The sequence below is a fragment of the Meles meles genome, chromosome 17 (genome assembly GCF_922984935.1).
Source record: "Meles meles chromosome 17, mMelMel3.1 paternal haplotype, whole genome shotgun sequence".
Lineage (NCBI taxonomy): Eukaryota > Metazoa > Chordata > Mammalia > Carnivora > Mustelidae > Meles > Meles meles.
Window position 1 is genome coordinate 23,120,207 of NC_060082.1, and position 20,881 is coordinate 23,141,087.

A 20,881-nucleotide genomic window follows, 5' to 3' on the forward strand; every position below is an offset into this window, starting at 1 on the left:
GTAGTGAAAGAAGGCAGACCTCTTTCCTCAAGAAGAATATAGCTCAGTTAGTAAGAAAGTCAAGAAAATAGGTAATTTCAGTACATTGTAAGAGGTCTAAAGACGGGGCACGTTCACACACTATTAACACACAAAAACAGAACTTAATAGTGAGGAGTTAGAAAAATTTTCTTTACACATTTTGTGTGATCGATAAATAAGAATTAACCAAGTTATAAAACAACATCTGATTAGACAGATTAATAAGTTTATCTGCAAAAAAAATTTCTTTTCAAAACCTGTTTTTTTTTTTAAGGTTTTTATTTATTTGATAGACAGAGATTACAAGTAGGCAGAGAGGCAGGCAGAGAGAGAGAGGAGGAAGCAGGCTCCCCGCTGAGCAGAGAGCCCAATGCGGGGCTCGATCCCAGGACCCTGAGACCATGACCTGAGCCGAAGGCAGAGGCTTCAACCCACTGAGCCACCCAGGCGCCCCCAAAAACCTGTTTTATGACAAATACTGAATGACAACAAAAAAATGACAACCTATTTTTCTTACTTCAAATATCCTGCAAAAATGAATAATTTTAACTAGGGCCACGTCTTCCTGTTGAATTCACAACAGCCAAAAGATTTGGAACCATAGTAAAGGTTGATATAATTCAAGATATAGATTATTAAATCACCTATACTGAATATATGTCCATACTTATACCTCACATGAATCAATAATGTGCATTCCTTAATAAACCCAACTCAGTACTGTTTTCTTCCAATGTTGAAACGGATAAATTTGTCTAGTTTGAACATTAGATGATGCTACTAGTTTGTTAGTTACAATCATATTCAACACAAAATGGCTTTCCTTAAAAAATCAGTCTCAGTAACGTGTGAAGCTTATTCTGTGAAAGTGGTGGAGAAATGAGGGCATCCGACGGAAGTGGGATCATATCTTCCATCATCTGCTCACTCCAAGGTAAACTCTTTCTGAGTAGAAGCAGAAGGAACTGTTAATTCTATTTATAAGGTTTAAACTTCTCTCTCTCTCCCTTTTTTTCTCCCTCTCTTTTTTTCTCTCTCTCTCCTCCCCCTACCCTTTTTACTCTTCCTCTTTATACATGAATTAGTTTTCCATCGCTGAATAAAAATTTTAATACACTTTGTCATTTATATCAGCTCACACTTATTTCACAGTTGTGTAGATCGGAAGTTCAGGCAGTGCATTGTGGGGTTCTCAAAAATTTAAAAGTTGAAGTGTCCTCTGGACAACAATTTCATTTGGAACTTGGATTCCTTTTCCAAGCGCATGTGGTTGTGGCTGAATTTGATTCCTTGCTGATTTTTTTTTTTTTAAGATTTTATTTGACAGAGAGAGCACAAGTAGGCAGAGCAGCAGGCAGAGGGAGAAGAAGAAGCAGGCTCTCTGCCGAGCAGGGAGCCCAATGTGGGGCTTGATCCCAGGATATTGGGATCATGACCCGAGCTGAAGGCAGCTGCTTAACTGACTGAGCCACCCAGGCGCCCCCCTTGCTGAATTTTTGAAACATGATCCTATCAGGTTACATTACAATGTTGCACAAGTAGCAAATTTTGTGAAACAAATTTCTGAATTACTCCTTCTCATCAGCCTTGTTTTTCTGATGAAGCTCCGCGTTCTTTCATCTATTTACACATGACAAATACAGGTGGTTATTTAAATGACTTTTAAATGTCAGAAACTGTTAAATCTTTGAAAGTTGGTTGGAAGGGGCAAGAGTAGCCCCTTTTTTTGAGTGGGCAAATGTAAAGAAGCCACAGTGTCTTCCAGTAGGAATTTAAAGACCTGTGGCGTAGCCATACATAGACAGGGCACAGGCCAGTGCCTCCACAGAATGAGGAGTACAGTACTCTTTGATAAATTCACAATTAAATAAACCCATCACTACTAATCTCAGAGGAATAAAGGAAAAACACAAGCACGCGCACGTACACACGCATGCACAATCACAGAGCTTTCCTAAGGTGAAGGTAAGGAATATAAACCATGATTCTCGGAAGGGAAGGATGAGTTTTGTCTTAAAGGGAAGAAGAATTGAAGATGTGAAAAAAAGGTAAAGAAGCATCTCATAAAGGGGAGAGATCACAGGCGAATTGTGGTGATTAGGGCACAGCTAAGCTGAGCTTAAAGAATTTAATAACAGAGACCAAATCATAGAGTAACAATAGCCATTAGGTTTCTGTTAGGAAATCTTAGGAGGCAGCAGAATCAGGCATCCTCAAGAGAGGCAGCAGGAAGATTAAAGCTGTCACTTCTCAGGCATCCAATGTATTTCTTTAATATAAATTAGGGAAAATTTGTTTTTCTCTAATAAAAATATACAGAGATTTGAATGGCAGGAATGGAGTGAATGGAGTTGGGAATTGAAGCCAGAGAGTTAATACTTGCAAAAGTAATAACATATACTTCATTAGAACTTTGAAATCCCAGGCACTAGCTGAGGCACATTATTGACGCTTGCTTAATCTTTGAAGACAGGTACAATTATACTCCACCCCATGGGATGCATGTGTCAGGCAACACGGCTTCCAAATGCAAGCCAAATCCTTCTCCTGATACTATTAGCCTCCATATTTTTGCAATATAATGCTCTGTATTTCAAACAATTCAATATTTCTAATGACAGAAGTTAACCTAAAGGTGTTATTTATTGCATAGATTTATTATTAGGACCTCTTTTATATTAAGTTACTTAGGTTATATTAGGAAACCAGGATGTTTCAAGAAGACGTGGTATCTGTACGAAGGAGGACATTATTTTTGAATGTATTTTAAATTATCTTGATGTATTAATGTGCAAATGTGTAAGAAAAGAGTCAAAGTAAATTCTCATTTTATATCCCTGAAAAATTTTAGGCTTATCAATTCATTAAGAACATTACAACTGATTCTGATTGAAGTAGTATTAAGGAATAGAAACTGTTAAAATATGAATGATGGAATATTATTGCAGCAAAACTTATAATAAACATATGTCTTTAATGTCAAAGTCTACAAAGTTACAAGTAATTTAATTAGCTTTAACATATTTCACTGTATTGGATTTTGTATTTTAATAGTTGAAGCCTACACCTGTTTGTTTTTAGCAGAATATTTTCTTGATGACTTAATTTGCAATAATTTTAAAAGAAAATGACATACATTTTGTTGGAAGGTTTGGAAAGACAATATTTTAATTGAGGATAAGACAGTATGGCATTTAAAAAGTGAACTATTGGGGCGCCTGGGTGGCTCAGTGGGTTGGGCCGCTGCCTTCAGCTCAGGTCATGATCTCAGGGTCCTGGGATCGAGTCCCGCATCGGGCTCTCTGCTTGGCGGGGAGTCAGCTTCCCCCTCTCTCTCTCTCATTGTCTGCTTCTCTGCCTACTTGTGATCTCTGTCAAATGAATAAATAAAATCTTAAAAAAAAAAGTGAACTATTGGGGCATCCGAATAGCTCAGTTGATTAAGTGTCTGCATTATCTCAGGGTCCTGGGATCCAGCCCAGCATTGGGCTTCCTGCTCAGTGGGGACTCTCCTTCTCCCTCTGCTTCTCCCCCTGCCTGTGCTCTCTCTCTCTGTTAAATAAATAAAATCTTTTAAAAAGTGAACTATTATTTGAATCAAATTAATCCTGGCTATACCATTAAAACTAAAAAAATAAAAACAACTGGAAAATTAAAGCAACAATCTTAAGAAATTCTGAAAGGTTAAGTGGTAAGAAATACCCTCAGACCACTACTTATGTTGAATGTTTAAACAAGCTGAACTATAGAAAAGAGAGTTAGAGAAACAGCTTATTCAAAATGAGCTCTGAAACTCACCCTTTTAGGAGCAATTAATACTCAAGGTATTAAAAAGTCACATTCAGGGGTGCCTGGGTGGCTCAGTTGGTTAAGCAACTGCCTTCGGCTGGCTCAGGGTCCTGGGATCGGGCCCTGTGTCAGGCTTCTTATTCGGCAGGGAGCCTGCTTCTCCCTCTCCCTCTCCCTGCTATTCCACCTGCTTGTTCTCTCTCTCTCTCTCTCTCTGTCAAATAAATAAATACAATTTTTTTAAAAAGTTACATTCATGAAGAATTTTTTGTTATAAGAAAATAGTGTTCACATGCAACAAGAAGAATCTTGTTAAGGCACAGTACTTACAAAACAAATTCTGATTATATATAATTATTAATGCAAAAAAAAAAAGAAAGAAAAGAAGCAGTTCCCTTCAAGAACATAAGATAAAATGCCAACCATTATTTAGTAATGAGTCTCAAAAGTACTTTGAAAACTCCTATTTTAATATTACTTTAATTGGTCTCTAATACTTCCAGTCTAAGCATAAATGACATTACTTCTGAAACAGCCTTGTCCAGGACCATAATAAAGGTCCACAGTAATGATCCTGAGACTGGAGGTAAGTAGAGGGGAAGCTAAGTATAATATACAGACACCTCCTTGACAACTGAGGGAGGCATTTTTGAAAAGTGCTGAATTTTTAAAAGCTTGTCAAGAGCAATTTTCTTTATGAAATAATGGCAAAGGACTTCATGACATACTTTTCAAGATGCAGGCCACCTTAGTAGATTGGTTGCCAGTCTGTGGGCTGTAGTAGTGCTGCTGACTATTGTCCCTTGCTTCTGCCTACTGTTGAGGGAGGAATTGATAATGTGTGAGGAGAAGAACTCATCACAAGTCACTCCCGTGTTCCCTTCCATATTCACTTTCTTTCTGTGGGATGCTAGGGACTAAAAGCAATTCCAATGAATGGATTTCATGTAATCTTGGCACCAGTTTCCCAATAAACCAGAACAGTGTTTTCTTGATAGGAGGTAAGGGCAAAACACAAGTGGTCAGAAAGTCAGAGTCAGCTTACACCACCGCTGATGACCATAACGATCTGTTCTATGCACCGGACAAAGTAGAGCCATGTGGGTGGTGAAGCTGTGTAATACCAGCCGCTGGTGAGGATTCATTGTCATACCTCAGAGTCCATTAACCGTGTTTTGAGATGCAGCCTATAATTATTCCATTTGAAACGTTGCTATTCCGAACAACGTGTAGCAACTGCTCTGCTAGTTGGGATCTAGCAGTGAACAAAATAGATCTTGCTTTCAAGAGAAATACAGGAAATACAGACAAAGAGATAAGCAAATAAGCATGTAGTATAAAATGACTGAGTTCTTTTGGCGAGAATTTTTGCGTCTGTGTTCATCAAGGATATTGGTCTGTAGTTCTCTTTTTTGGTGGGATCCTTGTCTGGTTTGGGAATCAAGGTGATGCTGGCCTCATAAAATGAGTTTGGAAGTTTTCCTTCCGTTTCTATTTTTTGGAACAGTTTCAGGAGAATAGGAATTAGTTCTTCTTTAAATGTTTGGTAGAATTCCCCTGGGAAGCCGTCTGGCCCTGGGCTTTTGATTGTTTGGAGATTTTTGATGACTGTTTCAATCTCCTTACTGGTTATGGGCCTGTTCAGGTTTTCTATTTCTTCCTGGTTCAGTTGTGGTAGTTTATGTGTCTCTAGGAATGCATCCATTTCTTCCAGATTGTCCAATTTGTTGGCGTAGAGTTGCTCATAGTATGTTCTTATAATTGTCTGTATTTCTTTGGTGTTAGTTGTGATCTCTCCTCTTTCATTCAGGATTTTATTTATTTGGGTCCTTTCTCTTTTCTTTTTGATGAGTCTGGCCAGGGGTTTATCAATCTTATTGATTCTTTCAAAGAACCAGCTCCTAGTTTCATTGATTTTTTCTATTGTTTTTTTGGTTTCTATTTCATTGATTTCTCCTCTGATCTTTATGATTTCTCTTCTCCTGCTGGGTTTAGGGTTTCTTTCTTGTTCTTTCTCCAGCTCCTTTACGTGTAGGGTTAGGTTGTGTACTTGAGACCTTTCTTGTTTCTTGAGAAAGGCTTGTAGCGCTATATATTTTCCTCTCAGGACTGCCTTTGCTGTGTCCCACAGATTTTGAACTGTTGTGTTTTCATTATCATTTGTTTCCATGAATTTTTTCAATTCTTCTTTAATTTCCTGGTTGACCCATTCATTCTTTAGAAGGATGCTGTTTAGTCTCCATGTATTTGGGTTCTTTCCAGCTTTCCTCTTGTGATTGAGTTCTAGCTTCAGAGCATTGTGGTCTGAAAATATGCAGGGAATGATCCCAATCTTTTGATACCGGTTGAGACCTGATTTGTGACCCAGGATGTGATCTATTCTGGAAAAGGTTCCATGTGCACTAGAGAAGAATGTGTATTCTGTTGCTTTGGGATGAAATGTTCTGAATATATCTGTGATGTCCATCTGGTCCAGTGTGTCATTTAAGGCCTTTATTTCCTTGTTGATCTTTTGCTTGGATGATCTGTCCATTTCAGTGAGGGGAGTGTTAAAGTCCCCTACTATTATTGTATTATTATTGATGTGTTTCTTTGATTTTGTTATTAATTGGTTGATATAGTTGGCTGCTCCCACGTTAGGGGCATAGATATTTAAAATTGTTAGATCTTCTTGTTGGACAGACCCTTTGAGTAGGATATAGTGTCCTTCCTCATCTCTTATTATAGTCTTTGGCTTAAAATCTAATTGATCTGGAAAACAACCTGAGGGTTTTGAAGGGTCAGGGGTGGGAGTTTGGGGGAACAGGTGGTGGGTAATGGGGAGGGCACGTTTTGCATGGAGCACTGGGTGTTGTGCAAAAACAATGAATAATGTCACACTGAAAAAATAAATAAAATGGGAAAAAAAATGACTGAGTTCTTCATAAGGACTGTAAGGAAAACGAAAGCAGAGTAAGGAGAGAATTGATGAGAATGACTGTCTTGGGTAAGAGTCATGGCAGCTCCATAAAGAATTCTTGTAAGGAGAATGCAGTGTGAGTAAACGTAAAAGGTAATCAAAATGCATGGATCAGGGGTAAGGAAAGGATACAATAATTGTGGTTAGTATTTCATTTGCCTAGACAAGAAATCTTTCCCCAATCTCTCTCAAATTCATCCACACAGCTCCAGACTGGTCATCTAACGTGTTGTAATTTCTCACTTAAAGTGTATTTTTAATCTTGGCCCTTCCTCTCTTCATAGTGCACACTCATGATTCTTACTAAATATTGTTTCTTAACTTTGTGCTTTAACTCATAGATTTCACTCTGTCTGAACTATTTTATCCATCCATTATGTCCCTTACATTGAGAAGCTGAACTCCTGGTATCTCTTCAGATCTCAGTCGACTACACATTTTCATTCATTCATTCATTGGATAGTCATCCTTAATAGTGAAATGATTCCAGTTGAAATCTTTGGATTTTGTCTGGCCAGTTTCCTTTAACCATTCCTTCTTGTGGTATAGTCCCTCATTTCCATTTATGAACTCTGCCTCCCCCCTTCCTTAATATGCTTCTGGTGGATCTGTTAATAACAAAGGGATTCCTACTCTATCAGTAATATTTACTGGGCTATTTTTCAAGAATTCTTTTCTTTTTTTTTTAAGATTTATTTATTTTAGAGAAAGAGGGAGGAAAGAGAAAGTGTGTGTGCGAGTGGGGGAGGGGCAAAGGGAGAAAAAGAGAGAATCTCAAGCAGACTCCCTGATGAGTGTGGAGACAATGGGGGAATTGATCTTCCACCCTGAGGTCATGACCTGAGCCAAATCAAGAGTCAGACACTTGACCAACTGAGGCACCCAGGTGCCCCTACTTTTCAAGAGTTCTCTATCTCCCTGAAGTCAGGATTATTCCAAGAGGCTAGGTCTGTGGGAAGGCAATTAAAATACTTAGTACATTTCTTTTATTTACCAAAATGATGAAAATATTTTCTAAATTTTTTAAAGATTTTATTTATTTATTTGACAGAGAGAGAGAGAGCACAAGCAAGGAGAGTGGCAGGCAGAGGGAGAGGGAGAAGCGGGCTCTCTGCTGAGCAAGGAACCCCATGCAGGGCTTGATCCCAAGATGCTGGGATCATGACCTGAGCTGAAGGCAGACCCTTAACCAGCTGAGCCACCCAGGCCACCAATACAGGTAAATATTTCAAAAAGCAGTTCATCACGGAAACCAAAATGCAAAGACACAGAACATGTGAAAGGGAGAGCCCTGATATCATATGATTCACTGGATCCAGACTTTCTTGAATCACCAATCCTTAGAATCTAGGATTACATAAAGAAAAACAAAAACATGCAATACTTTAAACAATTTGAAGATTTAAAAAATTAAATTCAAAATAAAACTCTCTAACATTGCTCTCCTATTTCCTCATGAACAATACAGGTAGGACTTTCAGTTGTAACTGTTCCCTTATCTGTATTTCTCACTAGACTGTATGATATAGGAGGACCCAGACAGTGTTTGCTAGTTTGCTGTAACAGTCCCAGAGTTGACTAAAATATCTTTTACATTATATCATTTGGAAAATACAAAAAATCTGAATCAGAATATGACAATCCCTATTATCTTTTCCATGTCACCCTATATCCAAATCCTCAGGTTGACAACCATGGGTCTATGTGAAGTTTTCTTTTCTTTCCGTTCCTCTCAGTTTTCCTTTTTCGTTCCAATAGAATTATTTCCTTCCCTTCTCTGTGATCTCTTTGATCAAGGGATAATCAGTGGAGATTTGGAATCACTTTATAACATGTGTGGTAAAAGCAAATTTCTGATTATTTGGATCACAACTTAAACAAAACAAAACAAAAACACAGAGGAACATAGTAACTCACCATCCAAGACTTCTAATGATTTTGTAAGTACCAATTCTCTATATTAAGTATATTTTTACTTGAAGTACGTAAAGTAGTTTTGGCTTCTTTATATAATTATGAGTGAAATAGAATAGAGCACTAATAGTGTTTCCAGAACTAGACCATCAGAAAAGGCAGCTGGAAATTGATCTCTCCAGGTTGTTTTGGAAGATTCTGAGTGAAAAATGTATACTGGCTTTCCATGGCATACAATTGCAAATAACTCCTTGAATTATTATGAATGATTGAATAGTGTCTTTTGAATGGAAGGTTTAGGAAGGTTAACTAGCTGTTACCAAAATGCAGCATAAAGGATTAGTCCTTATAAGACTTGGTTGCTTTTGTCCGAACACCATAGCCAGTAGATAAAAAATTATTAGTTTATGAGTTTAAATTCTCAGCCCAAGAGTGGTAACAAGACTTCTATGCTTACTTTTAAGTGATCTTTTATGTTTTATAGTTGCAGAATAAAGCTTTCTGTAAGCCAGACCTTTCTAATCCTTTGGGTTCCAGAATCAAGAAGTGAATGAATTCAGAGCATAGCTGTCTTTTACATGAAATTTAGATGATTCAATAGGGAAAAGTTTCATCTTTAAATTTCAACTGGATATATATGGAAGGATTTAGATTCAACTGAGCATTGAGATGACCTGCTGGATATTTTGGGGTTTGTACCTCTGAAACTAATAGGCAATATTATTGGTTATTACTGGTTGGAATGATTGATCTTACTACATAATAAGTGTAGAGACAGATATCTGAAATCCAGAAGATTTCCAGGGGCTATTTCATTGTACTTCTTTGTCTAGTTAGTGAAGACAACCGAATCTAATTTAGTCAAGGACACCAAGAATCTTCACCAAATAAGGAATCATAAGCAACTAAAAATGATAGCTGAGGGCAAAGAAGACATGGACTAAGCAGTGGAAGAAGGATGTTAAAAACACCAACACCCCTTGACTAACTGCAAGCATTTAGTGATAGGTAGGCATCGTCTTTCAATTTTATGGCATATATCAGCTACTATTGTCTCTCTTCCTAAACGTTACATGGAAGATATGTTGATGCTGATTTACCTTATAAGTTTATCTCTGATTACTGTAGAACAGTTTATCCTAACTAGGAAACAAACCCACATGTCATCCAGAGATGGATATAGTGATTGATTCAGCTGTGGGTCTCCACCCCGAAGAGAGAGCTTCAGTTCATCTTCACCAAAATGAGGAATGGGTGTGTCACATTAGAATAAAGCATGTTATTGTTGATTGTGTCATTGTTCAAAAGTTAAAAAGAAAGCCATCGGCTGAACTATGGGGAATAATGGAATTTTGGCAATGAACCTCAATTCCAAAATCCTCTGTGGTCTCCCTTCTGCTGTAAGGACTATAAATGTGAGAATTACGTATATCAATTCTCTTGCCTCCAGATTTCTGGATGATATTTAGTTTTCACCAATGAGATTAGCTTACTTGAGATTCAGAAGTAATCCTCCTCTAGAAGTGGTAAGCAGAAGCATGTGCTTTTATAAAAATGAGGGTTTTTTTGTTTTTTAACCAACCTTAGTTCATTCCTCCACCATTCACTTGCTTCGGCACTGTTCTCGTAAGCGGTGGCAGTGTCTTGACAAGGTAGGGAGGAGAGAAGCAACAATTTTTTTGACCCTCTGGATAAAAACTCATGAGTAAAATCTGAAAACCAAACCATCTTTCCTTGACTTTCACTCCTTTATTTCCAAAACAACTTTATATGTGTCTGATTCTCTGTATTGATACCTGTTGCTTGAAAAACCTTTAATATTTCTCTTTTCCAGAGTAAATCCTGGTTGGTTCAGGCAGCCAGTTTACCATTGACTCAGCCAAAATTTCTTTTCCTTGAGACTGATTCTGTGTATAGTACAGTAATATTTCTAAAATCAATATCAGTTTCATGTTTCAATGATAGATTTACATATAAAATACATATCTATACCTGAATATTGAATATTACTGATTATTTTTTCCATGCAAAAAAAAATGTAGTTTTTGGAAAATATATAGGAACACATTAACATGATCCTTAAAATGTCAAATAATGATTTATTTCTGTAGCTTACAATCTTTCCGTAAGCACTGATCTCAGTGAAACCGTCAAGTGTGCATCTGGCAAGTTGAATTTTTCAATTGACAAATCCCTGAGCGCTTTACATCAGATAAACAAAAAGATTCTGAAAACCATCACTGGGGAAATTGTAAACTGTCAAAGAGTGAATTACCGAGAAATTCTCTGGTTGTGATCCCCTTAGATAGCCCTATTGTTCCTCAAACACCCTAAACATTTGCACTTGCTGCTCCCTCTGTTCAGACACTTTTCCCTTAAATATTTGTAGGGTTAGTAAAAAGAAATGGGGTTCAAAGCTTTGTGTGTGTGTGTGTGTGTGTGTGTGTGTGTGTGACATCAAATCTCTTAAAACCCACTCTTCTCGCCATGTTTCCTGATTTCTGTTTACAAAATCACAGAATGGAAAAAGAAATGTAAGAATAAATCTGTTAAAATAAAAAAAAAATGGAAGAATTTAGTCAGGCACAGAAATATAAGAATAATCAAATAAAACAATCCAAGGAGAAAGTTAAGATCTGCGTATAGGTAGGTATACAGATGCACAAATGCGTGGATACATAGATCTGTATACCAGATACTTACTCAACAGCTCCATGCGGCTCTCTAAGGTACCTCTCAAACCTCATGTCAAAAGCTGAACTGCTCCCTTTGCCTCCACTTCAAACTAAAGTTAGCTGCGGTTTTCTGCATATTCATCTTTTACTTGCTCAGGACAAAAACTTGGTGCCATCCTTGATGATATACTCAAATATGCACCAATTAATCCCCTTAGCCATCATCATCTATTACAGGGAGTATGACCCTCCCCCCTTTCATCCTTTCTCTCTTCCTCTCTCTCCCTCTCAGGTAAATAATAAAAATAAAAGTCTTTATAAACTTCCTAATAGATTTCCTTGCCTTGGGGAGCCCTTACTGGCACAGACGGTTAAGTGACTGACTCTTGGTTTTGGCTTGGCTTGTGATCTCAACTCTGCTTAAACTCAGCTTGAGATTCTCTCTCCTTCTCTCTCTCTGCTCCTCCTGCTCATGTTCTCTCTTTCTCTCTCTACAATAAATAAAAATAAATAAATCTTAAAAAACAAATACATTTCCTTGATCTTCTTCTTGTCCCTCTAAGTCTGTTCTTAAAAAATACTACCCAGGGGCACCTGGGTGGCTCAGTGGGTTAAAGCCTCTGTCTTCTGCTCAGGTCATGATCTCAGGGTCCTGGGATCAAGCCCTGCATCGGGCTCTCTGTTCGGTAGGGAGCCTGCTTCTTCTCTCTCTCTCTGCCTACTTGTGATCTCTCTCTCTACCAAATAAATAAATAAAATATTTAAAAAAAAACCACCCAGTGTGATCTGATTAAATAGAATCAAATCATCTTAGCTCCTTATTCAAACTGTCAGTCTCTCTCACTTGGAGTAAAAGTGGTGACCCTGAAAATGGCTTCATGGTGATCTAAATAGAAAGTAAATATTTTACTATTGGCCTCTTTGCTGGTTATGAGGTATGCAGGCTCCCCGATTGTATCTCAAACCCTCTGGGTATTTGGACTTGGTAATCGCTCTGTTTGGACACATATCCCTTAAATATTTATATAACTAGTAACCTCAAGTACTTTTAAATATTTTTTTAAGCTTTTATTTATTTGTTTTGTTTATTTAGAGTATGAGTGTGAGTGGGGTGGCAGGGGTATTGGTGGAGGGTGGGGTAGAGTGAGAAGGAGAGAGGAAGATGTAGAGAGATAATCCCTAGCAGATTCTGTGCTGAGTGGGAACACCATGCGGGGCTCTATCCCCTGACCATGAAATCATGACCTGATATGAAACCAAAAGTCAGATGCTTAACCAACTGAGTCACCCAAACACCCCTTCGCATAATTATTTTTTTAAGATTTTATTTATTTCTTTGATAGAGAGAGATACATCAAGAGAGGGAATATAAGCCAGGAGGAGTGGCAGGCAGAGGGAGAGGGAAAAGCAGGCTCCCTGCTGAGCAAGGAGCCCACGGGAACTGATCCCTGGATTCTGGGATCATGACATGAGCTGAAGGCAGATGTTTAATGACTGAGCCACTCAGGTGCCCCTCATTCTTATTTTTAAATGTCATGTTTTACTGATTCAACCCTGACCATAGTATTAATATGTTTTCAAAATTGGAACATTATTGTAAACTACAGAATGAAAAGTTTCTTTCCTTAGTTTTGTCTATGACAAAGTTATAATAGTGTTTGCAGCAAAAGAAAATATTAACTCACAATTCCATTTATTTTGCTCTGTTTAATTATTCCTATAAAATTAAGTTTAAAATCAGCAAATACACTGAAAAGACTAGATATACGTGGCTGTTTGACATTAAGTGGTATTTTCATTTTAATGGTTTTATGCATATCACAATATTTAAACATCCATTTTGGTATGTAAATGAAAAGGTAAAAATAAGTCATATTAAATTTCAGTGTTTTTTTATCAAGGATAGTTATTTGCGTAGACATACATGCATATTCTTGTTTATTTTTTACATGATCAAGGGAATGACAAGCTTAAAGCACCAACAGTTCTTTACAGATTGACTGTGGTTTCACTAGGGATTTATACAAACTTCTTTTCAAAATATGTGCCTAAATTACCTGACAGAGAATGTTAAGATAGAAATTTTCTTTTTCTTAAGTTATTTTTGGCCAATGGTACAACCATTTCATTTTTTAGAAATTAAAATTTAATTTGTGAAAGAAATTAAAATATGAATTATACTGGGTGTATACCGCAAACCTATAGTCACTTTGGGTGGTATAGACATTTTAACAATATTAAATCTTCCAATCCATGAGCATGGAATATCTTTCCAGTTTTTTGTGTTCTTCATTTTCTTTCGTCAGTGCCTTATAGTTTTCAGAATACAGTTCTTTAGTTTCTTTAATTAAATTTATTACATTTGATTCTATTTAATTAAAATTACTCTAGTTGATTTTGTTTGTTTTTTTTAAATGCAATTATAATTTAAAATCTATAGATCAAACTACTTTTTTAGCTGGTTTTACCTCCCTTTTATTGGCTAGCCCTTCTGGTTGTTAAACAATATATCAAGTGATGCTTGTCAGGTATTGGTCTTGTAGATTTATGCTGTTCTGTTCAATTTAAATTCTTTAATAAGTTGCCTTTTTTATTAAGATATAGCTTCAGATTTATATATGTTCTTTTTTTAACTGAAAATTACTATTTTATCTATACAGTAAGTTAGCCAGAGAGTTAATTTCAAGAATCAACTGTTGTCCTTTTAGCCTAATAATTGACAGCACTGGGTTGGCTACTAACATTTATTCCATATTGATTTCTTTCCTCTTGTAAGATGAATGTGATTTCCCCACTAATTCTATTGTCATTTGATAAGTTTCTACTTAGAACAGCTTTATTTCTATTTAGTAAAGTCATAGTAATTTTTAAAAAATTCGCTGGGTCTGTTCTTCCCGAATCTTCGTTTCCTTCTACCATATTGAATACGTCTAAAATCCCTATAGTCAACCATACCCCCAGAAAAAATGAAGTGTCATCCAAGAGTGAAGTATTTTATGTAGATGGTCAGTTTCTCATAAAGATTGTCTCTGCTTCTACATCTTATAAAAAGGGTAGAGAATGAATTCACAAACTTCCTGAGAAAGAGCATATCACTTGCCAGTCAAGAAGAGAAATACAAATCTTATGAAAATTACTCAAGATTATCTATGGAATGTTACAGATGTCATAAACAATTTAAAGACTTCAACCAACCCTATTATGTATGAAACAATATAATCAAAGAATTAGCTGTCTAATCACAAAACCAAAATATAGTGCAAGAAATATTGTAATGTATTGTTGAGTATTGTTACTACTACTGCTACTGTTGCTGCTGTTGTCAGTGTTGTTGTAACAGCTAGCTAGCTCTCATATATTGAGAACCTAATATGCACTGGAACTATAATTAGCATTTATATAAAATCTCATTTATTACTCAGAACATTTTTGGAAGTAGGGCATATGATTAATTCAGTCTTACATATAAGATACTCATGCATAGAAGCATTAAGTAATTTATACAATGTCACACAGTGATTAACCATTTTTAGACTTAAAACTGAGACCAAGACCTTTTAGATCATACTCTCAAACCTGGCAAATTTTATTACCTAGAAAAATTTTTCAGTGAGAAATAAGTATGTCAGGTACTCACTAATGAATTTAGTTATTATCCTAATACCACATAGTATATATCATTACATTTTAATAATCTTATTTTAACTTTACCCAGGACAATATGGTTGAACAGAAGGAATAAGTAGTCATCTCTGCGTGTTCAGGGCATAACACATAACACCCTGGTGCCTGGGTGGGACCTCAAGCCAAGAGAGAATGTCTGGCATGCTTCATGTTATTTCCAGCCTCTCATACTGTTACCATTATAAGAATGGCCATTACAATATATAATATTAATTACAATTTATAAAAACATCCAGAAGATATGATTTGTAGTTATTCTTTCACTTATTACTCATAAAAATGTATAATTGTAAATCATGTATTAAGAGGGAGGTATATGGGGAATGCGTAGGGATTGCTTTTGCTACCTCATTAATGGAGATGTTCCTGATGAATAATCCATAAGGTAAAATGATCAACAGTCCATTTCTTATACTTTGACAGATCTTTGTTTAGTTTTGCCTTTCAAGTATTTATGAGCAAGAAGAGGGACTAAACTTCAAATAGGTTTCTTCTTGATCTCCTTATTTACTTTAGAAAACTTGCAATTGTAAATTCTTTCTCTGTCTCTTTGAGATGTAAATCTTTACAGCAGAGAATGCCTTTCTCAAGGATCTGGAAGCTGTCCCTCTGAAATGTCATCATCAAGAAAGGACTCCTGTGTCCCAGTCTCTGTGGGAGGGTAGGAGACTGACTTCCATAAGGGCCAATGAACAAGCACAGATGGGCAGCCTTCAGAGTCCTGTCCTGTCCTGCAGTACTTTTTCATTAGCTCACTGCAGTGTTTAAAAATCTGCTATCTTTTGTTTTAGTGCAGTTGAGTTCAATCTCTCTCCCCTTGGCAAAAATCATGACCCTTATCCCAGTAGTATTGAAAGACATCTTTCTGGCTGGCCTCTTATTTAACTCTAATGCAATTTTTCTTTGAAAGATCTGTGGCCTATTTTCTATTGAAACCAATTAACCGAAGAAAGAAATCTTCTTTCAAAATCCGTAATGATAATTGTCTGTGGGCTGCTGTAACAGGGTAACCAGGTGAATTAAACAACAGACATTTATTTCTCATAGTTCTGGAGGCTGGAAAGTCAAGATGAGGGTGCCAGCAAGTTCAGGGTCTGGTGAATGCCCTCCTGCTGATTTATGCAGGGCCCATTTTCTCATTGTGTCTTCACATAGCAGAAAGAGAGAAAGGGCTAGCCCTCTGCGGCTGCTCATAAAAATTCTAATCTTATGTGAGAACTCCACCCCATGACCTAGTTGCCTCCCAAAAGCTCCAACTCCTGATACCCTCCCTCTAGAGGTTAGGGTTTCAGCATATAAATTTTGGATAAACACAAAGATATAGCCCATAACAATAGCTGGCATTATTCAGCAAGATTTACTTGGAATGTTTAAGGCACTATGCATTTATTTATTTTTATTTATTTTTAAAGACCTTATTTATTTATTTATTTGACAGAGAGAAAGAAGCAGAAAGCGAGCACAAACAAGGGGAGTAGCAGGTAGAGGGAGAGGGAGAAAAAAGCTCTCCACTGAGCAGACAGCTAGATGTGGGGCTGGAACCCAGTACCCTGGGATCATGGCCTGAGCCCAAGGCTGATGCCTAACTCACTGAGCCACCCAGCCACCCTGGCACTATGCATTTAAAGAGTAATATTCTCTAATTGACTTTATTTTATTATTTTTATTTAATTTTCCCAAATTAATTATTATAAAAATTCATGAACTTTTTAAAACTTTTGTTGTATTAGCTATAGGAAGACTTTTAGAAAACCAATATGTTGTCTGGTCTAAGAAAATGCCAATCTACTTGGCAAATTGAATATATTAAAACTCAGTTAATTCTCCACTCTTGAAATCAATAATAAGACATTTACAAATTTATTTTAATCACAGATTTGTTCAATGTTCTCCAACATTTATTGAGTATAACCCCCTTTTCTCAGCAAACATCTACAAGTTCATTATCAGATGAAGAGATACATCATAAATGTAAACTTTTCAAATGTATAAATCATTGATACACCATCATTATCACTTCCAAAATGTTCTGAGTCTTTTATTTGATATATAAATTACAACATGTGCTTCATAAAACAGTTAGCTCTTTTTATGAATGCACCAGGATGGTTCTGACTCATATATTGTTTCTGGGAAAGAAGTTGTATCATTATCTTAAAATATTCATTAACCCCTCTTGACATACATCTTTAGATGAGTGAGAGAAAGAGAGAACCAATTGCTCTCTCTTTCTCTCTCTATATGAATTAATGATTATTTAAAAATAAAATTAAATGTTTGCATGATATAAGTAAAAGTTACTGTAATAAAATAAAGAATGACAAATTAGAAAAATACTTTCAGTACACTTCAAAAACATTAATTTTTATGAGGAAGAAAACTGAATTTATAAGACACTAAGTAAAAGAGCCTAGTGGAAGTTGAACACGAAAAAAAAAAACTATTCTCATTTATAATAAAATGTATGTAAATTAAAGTCACATGAGCTATAATTTTTAACCTATTATATGGGCAAAAGAAATTAAAGGTGAATAACAAACAGTGATGTCTTGGAAGTGGAGAAAGAGGCACTTGTCCCTTTGTTCCAAAGCATAGCTGTTTTGGAAGATAAGTTAACTATATCAAAATTGAAAATGCACATGTTAGGTTTGGGTTTCACTAGGAAAACCATAATAGTCTCATTCTGAGTTTTCCCCTTTCTTTGGAGAATACAGTTGATATACTCCAGACCCAGCAAACTCTGTCTTTATATATGGAGAAGCCTGTTTGACTCTTGATCAAGATAAGAGCAGAAGGATTTTGATGTGCTGCTTAAAGTCCAAAACTCTGCTGGCCACCAAGGGTCGGTTGGCTTACTGTTTCCACTGGCCTAACCACTTAGATAGCCTTGCATGGGTATATTACCAGAAAGGCATTAACAACAATAAGAAAATAAAAATCCTGAAAATGTCTACCTTAAGATCTGTCAAGCCGATACCCCTTGTGAAGACCTTCATGGTCCCCTCTAGAGACAAGGGCTGGTGTTAAGTGGATAAGCACCCAGGCGGGCTTGCACCTGGATCTTGAAATTCTTGCCTGCACTCTCTCTGGCTGCACTGGATACTTTGCCTTTAATAAAAAGCCTTCTGAGCTTTGCGCAGTGGCAGTATCGTAGCCAATGAGGTTTATCCGAGGCGCGATTATTGCTAATTGAATAAAAAGCCTTCTGTGTTGATGCAGAATCTGGTGAGTCCTTTCAAATATTCAAGCTTGGGAAACCTTCACAATTTCCTAAAGACCGTTGAGGGAAAAAATAGAAAAAGAAACAGACTCCCAGAAGCATATTTTCAGTGACATCAGGAGACAGAAAATCCTAGTGCTTATGAGTTCTGCAAGATAAGGAGAGTTGAGCTGTCTTTGAAAGAGGTGGAAAGGTTCTGAGAAGGTGAAGAGGCTCACGAATCTCAGATATCTGTGGGTTCACTGAGAGAGGCCCAGCCTGAGAGAGAAATTCTGTAGATCCAAATTGAGTAGTTTTCCTGTCTCTGAGGAGTCTCGAGGCAAATGATGTAAGATCCCTTGCACATGAGTAGGCAGACAACATGAGCAGATGAGAATGTCCAGAAGTATACCCAGATACAAATGGGAATGTGTAGGACAAAAGCAGCATCTCCTTTCAGTGGGATAAATGTTAGCATTTAAAAAATCACAGTGAGAAATCTGAGTGGCCATTAGAAAAAAAAAGGAAAAGAAAAAAAGAAAGAAAGGAAAAGAAGGAAGAAAAGAAGGGAAATCACATCCATATCTCACTACATAAACCAGAAAAAAAAAAAACTCCAAGTAATCAGAACTATGTACAATGCCATATAAATATTAGAACAAAATATGGGTGAATTAATGTATTAATTTAGACTGAAGAAGCCAATTTAAATGTGATCTAAGTAGGTTTTAAAGTCCAGAAAAATGTAGAAGAGAAAGAACACAACTCCTTTAGGAAAATAAAAACTTCTGCATGAACAAAATACCAAAGTCTAAAAGCAATGATTAAAATGCAGAAAAATGAAGAACATATCATAGACAATGAAATCATTCTTTTTACCTTTATGTTTATATTAAGCACTTTAGAATGTAAAATAACAGTGAATTGCTTAAACACAAAGACTCTCTACTTTGAGCATTTTTTTATAGAGACTAGGACTTCCCATGTAAACATTGAGTTTTTTCTTTCAATCTCAGGTTCTTTGTCATCTTTGAAACAACATCAGTAAACTCCATTATGCCTTTAGATGCAGGGACTTCTCATTGTTATGACAGGATTTAATGAAACCTGGTTATAAGGGTAGTTTTGTTTTAATGGCGGGTTGTATGTACACAAAGATATGTACATTTTCTTCATAAAAACCAATTTGAGGGGCACCCGGGTGGCTCAGTTGGGTGTCTGCCTTCTGCTCAGGTCATGATCCTGGAGTCCTGGGATTGAGCCCCACATCAGGCTCCCTGCTCAGCAAGCAGCCTACTTCTTCCTCTCCCTCAGCCCCTCTCTTCCCCTCCCCTCCTCTTCTCTTCCCTCCTCTCCTCAGTGCTCTCGCTTTATCAAATAAATAAATCTTTAAAAATTTTTTGGAAAAATTTTTAAGATTTTAATTTTAATTTTTTAATTAAGATTTTTGTAGAGCCAATTAAGTCTCTAAAGAAGTTGTTTCTTCTAGAGATGAGAGGGATACCTATGTGACTCAGTGAGTTAAGAGTCGGAATTTCTGCTTAGGTAGTGCTCTCAGGGTCCTGAGATTGAGCCCTGTGCTGTGGCCTCAGTGCTCAGCAAGGATTCTGCTTCTTCCTCTCCCTCTGCTCCTTTCCCTCCTTGCACACATTCTCTCTGTCTCTCAAATCAATACATCAATAAATAAAATCTTTATTCTTAAGTTTTGATGATTCTTTCAATTAGAGTTGATATTTTCTGTAACCGTGAACTATTTAGAGTGACAATAAATAGAACACATATAAAACTATAAAAACAATTGCAATAAAAATCATTTTAATTACAAAGCAAGTTTTTTCTGTATTAGAGGATTCATTGAAGGGTAAAGGCTAAAATGCAGAATTATGAGGAAAGAGACTGAAAAAGTTCAAGATTGCACAAAAGGGCAGATTTAGGCAAAGGCATAAAAAGAAACATCTACTTGTCCATAGGAGGAAAATAAAATGTATATTTTGGTAAAAAGAATTTTTTTTCCTATTAAAAATTCTAAGATCAAATCCCAAGCATACTAAGCCATTTGTGCTCTCTCTCTGACTTTGTTTTTCTGCTATAAAGAATGAATATTGGGGCGCCTGGGTGGCTCAGTGGGTTAAGCCGCTGCCTTTGGCTCAGGTCATGATCTCGGGGTCCTGGGATCGAGTCCCGCATCGGGCTCTCTGCTTAGCAGGGAGCCTGCTTCCCTCTCTCTCTCTGCCTGCCTCTCTATCTACTTGTGATCTCTCTCTCTGTCAAATAAATAAATAAAATCTTGAAAAAAAAAAATAAAGGGAGCGCCTGGGTGGCTCAGTGGATTAAGCCGCTGCCTTTGGCTCAGGTCATGATCTCAGGGTTCTGGGATCAAGCCCCGCATCGTGCTCTCTGCTCTGCAGTGAGCCTGCTTCCTCCTCTCTCTCTGCCTGCCTCTCTGCCTACTTGTGATCTCTCTGTCTGTCAAATAAATAAATAAAATCTTAAAAAAAAAAATAGAAGGAGAAATGTTTGGTCCTCTCTCCTCCTCCCCTCAACACCCACTATCTTTCCTTCTAGAAAAAAAAAAAGAATGAATATTAATACTTAACTTGCATGGTTGATGTCCAGAAACTTGTTGGTTCAGATATAACA

The 20,881-nt window shown here is 36.7% G+C and overlaps 1 pseudogene; it reads left to right on the forward strand.

The window, feature by feature from the left end:
• The first annotated feature begins 18,170 nt into the window (after positions 1-18,170).
• Positions 18,171-18,330, forward strand: LOC123928497 (annotated as a pseudogene).
• The last annotated feature ends 2,551 nt before the right edge of the window (positions 18,331-20,881 follow it).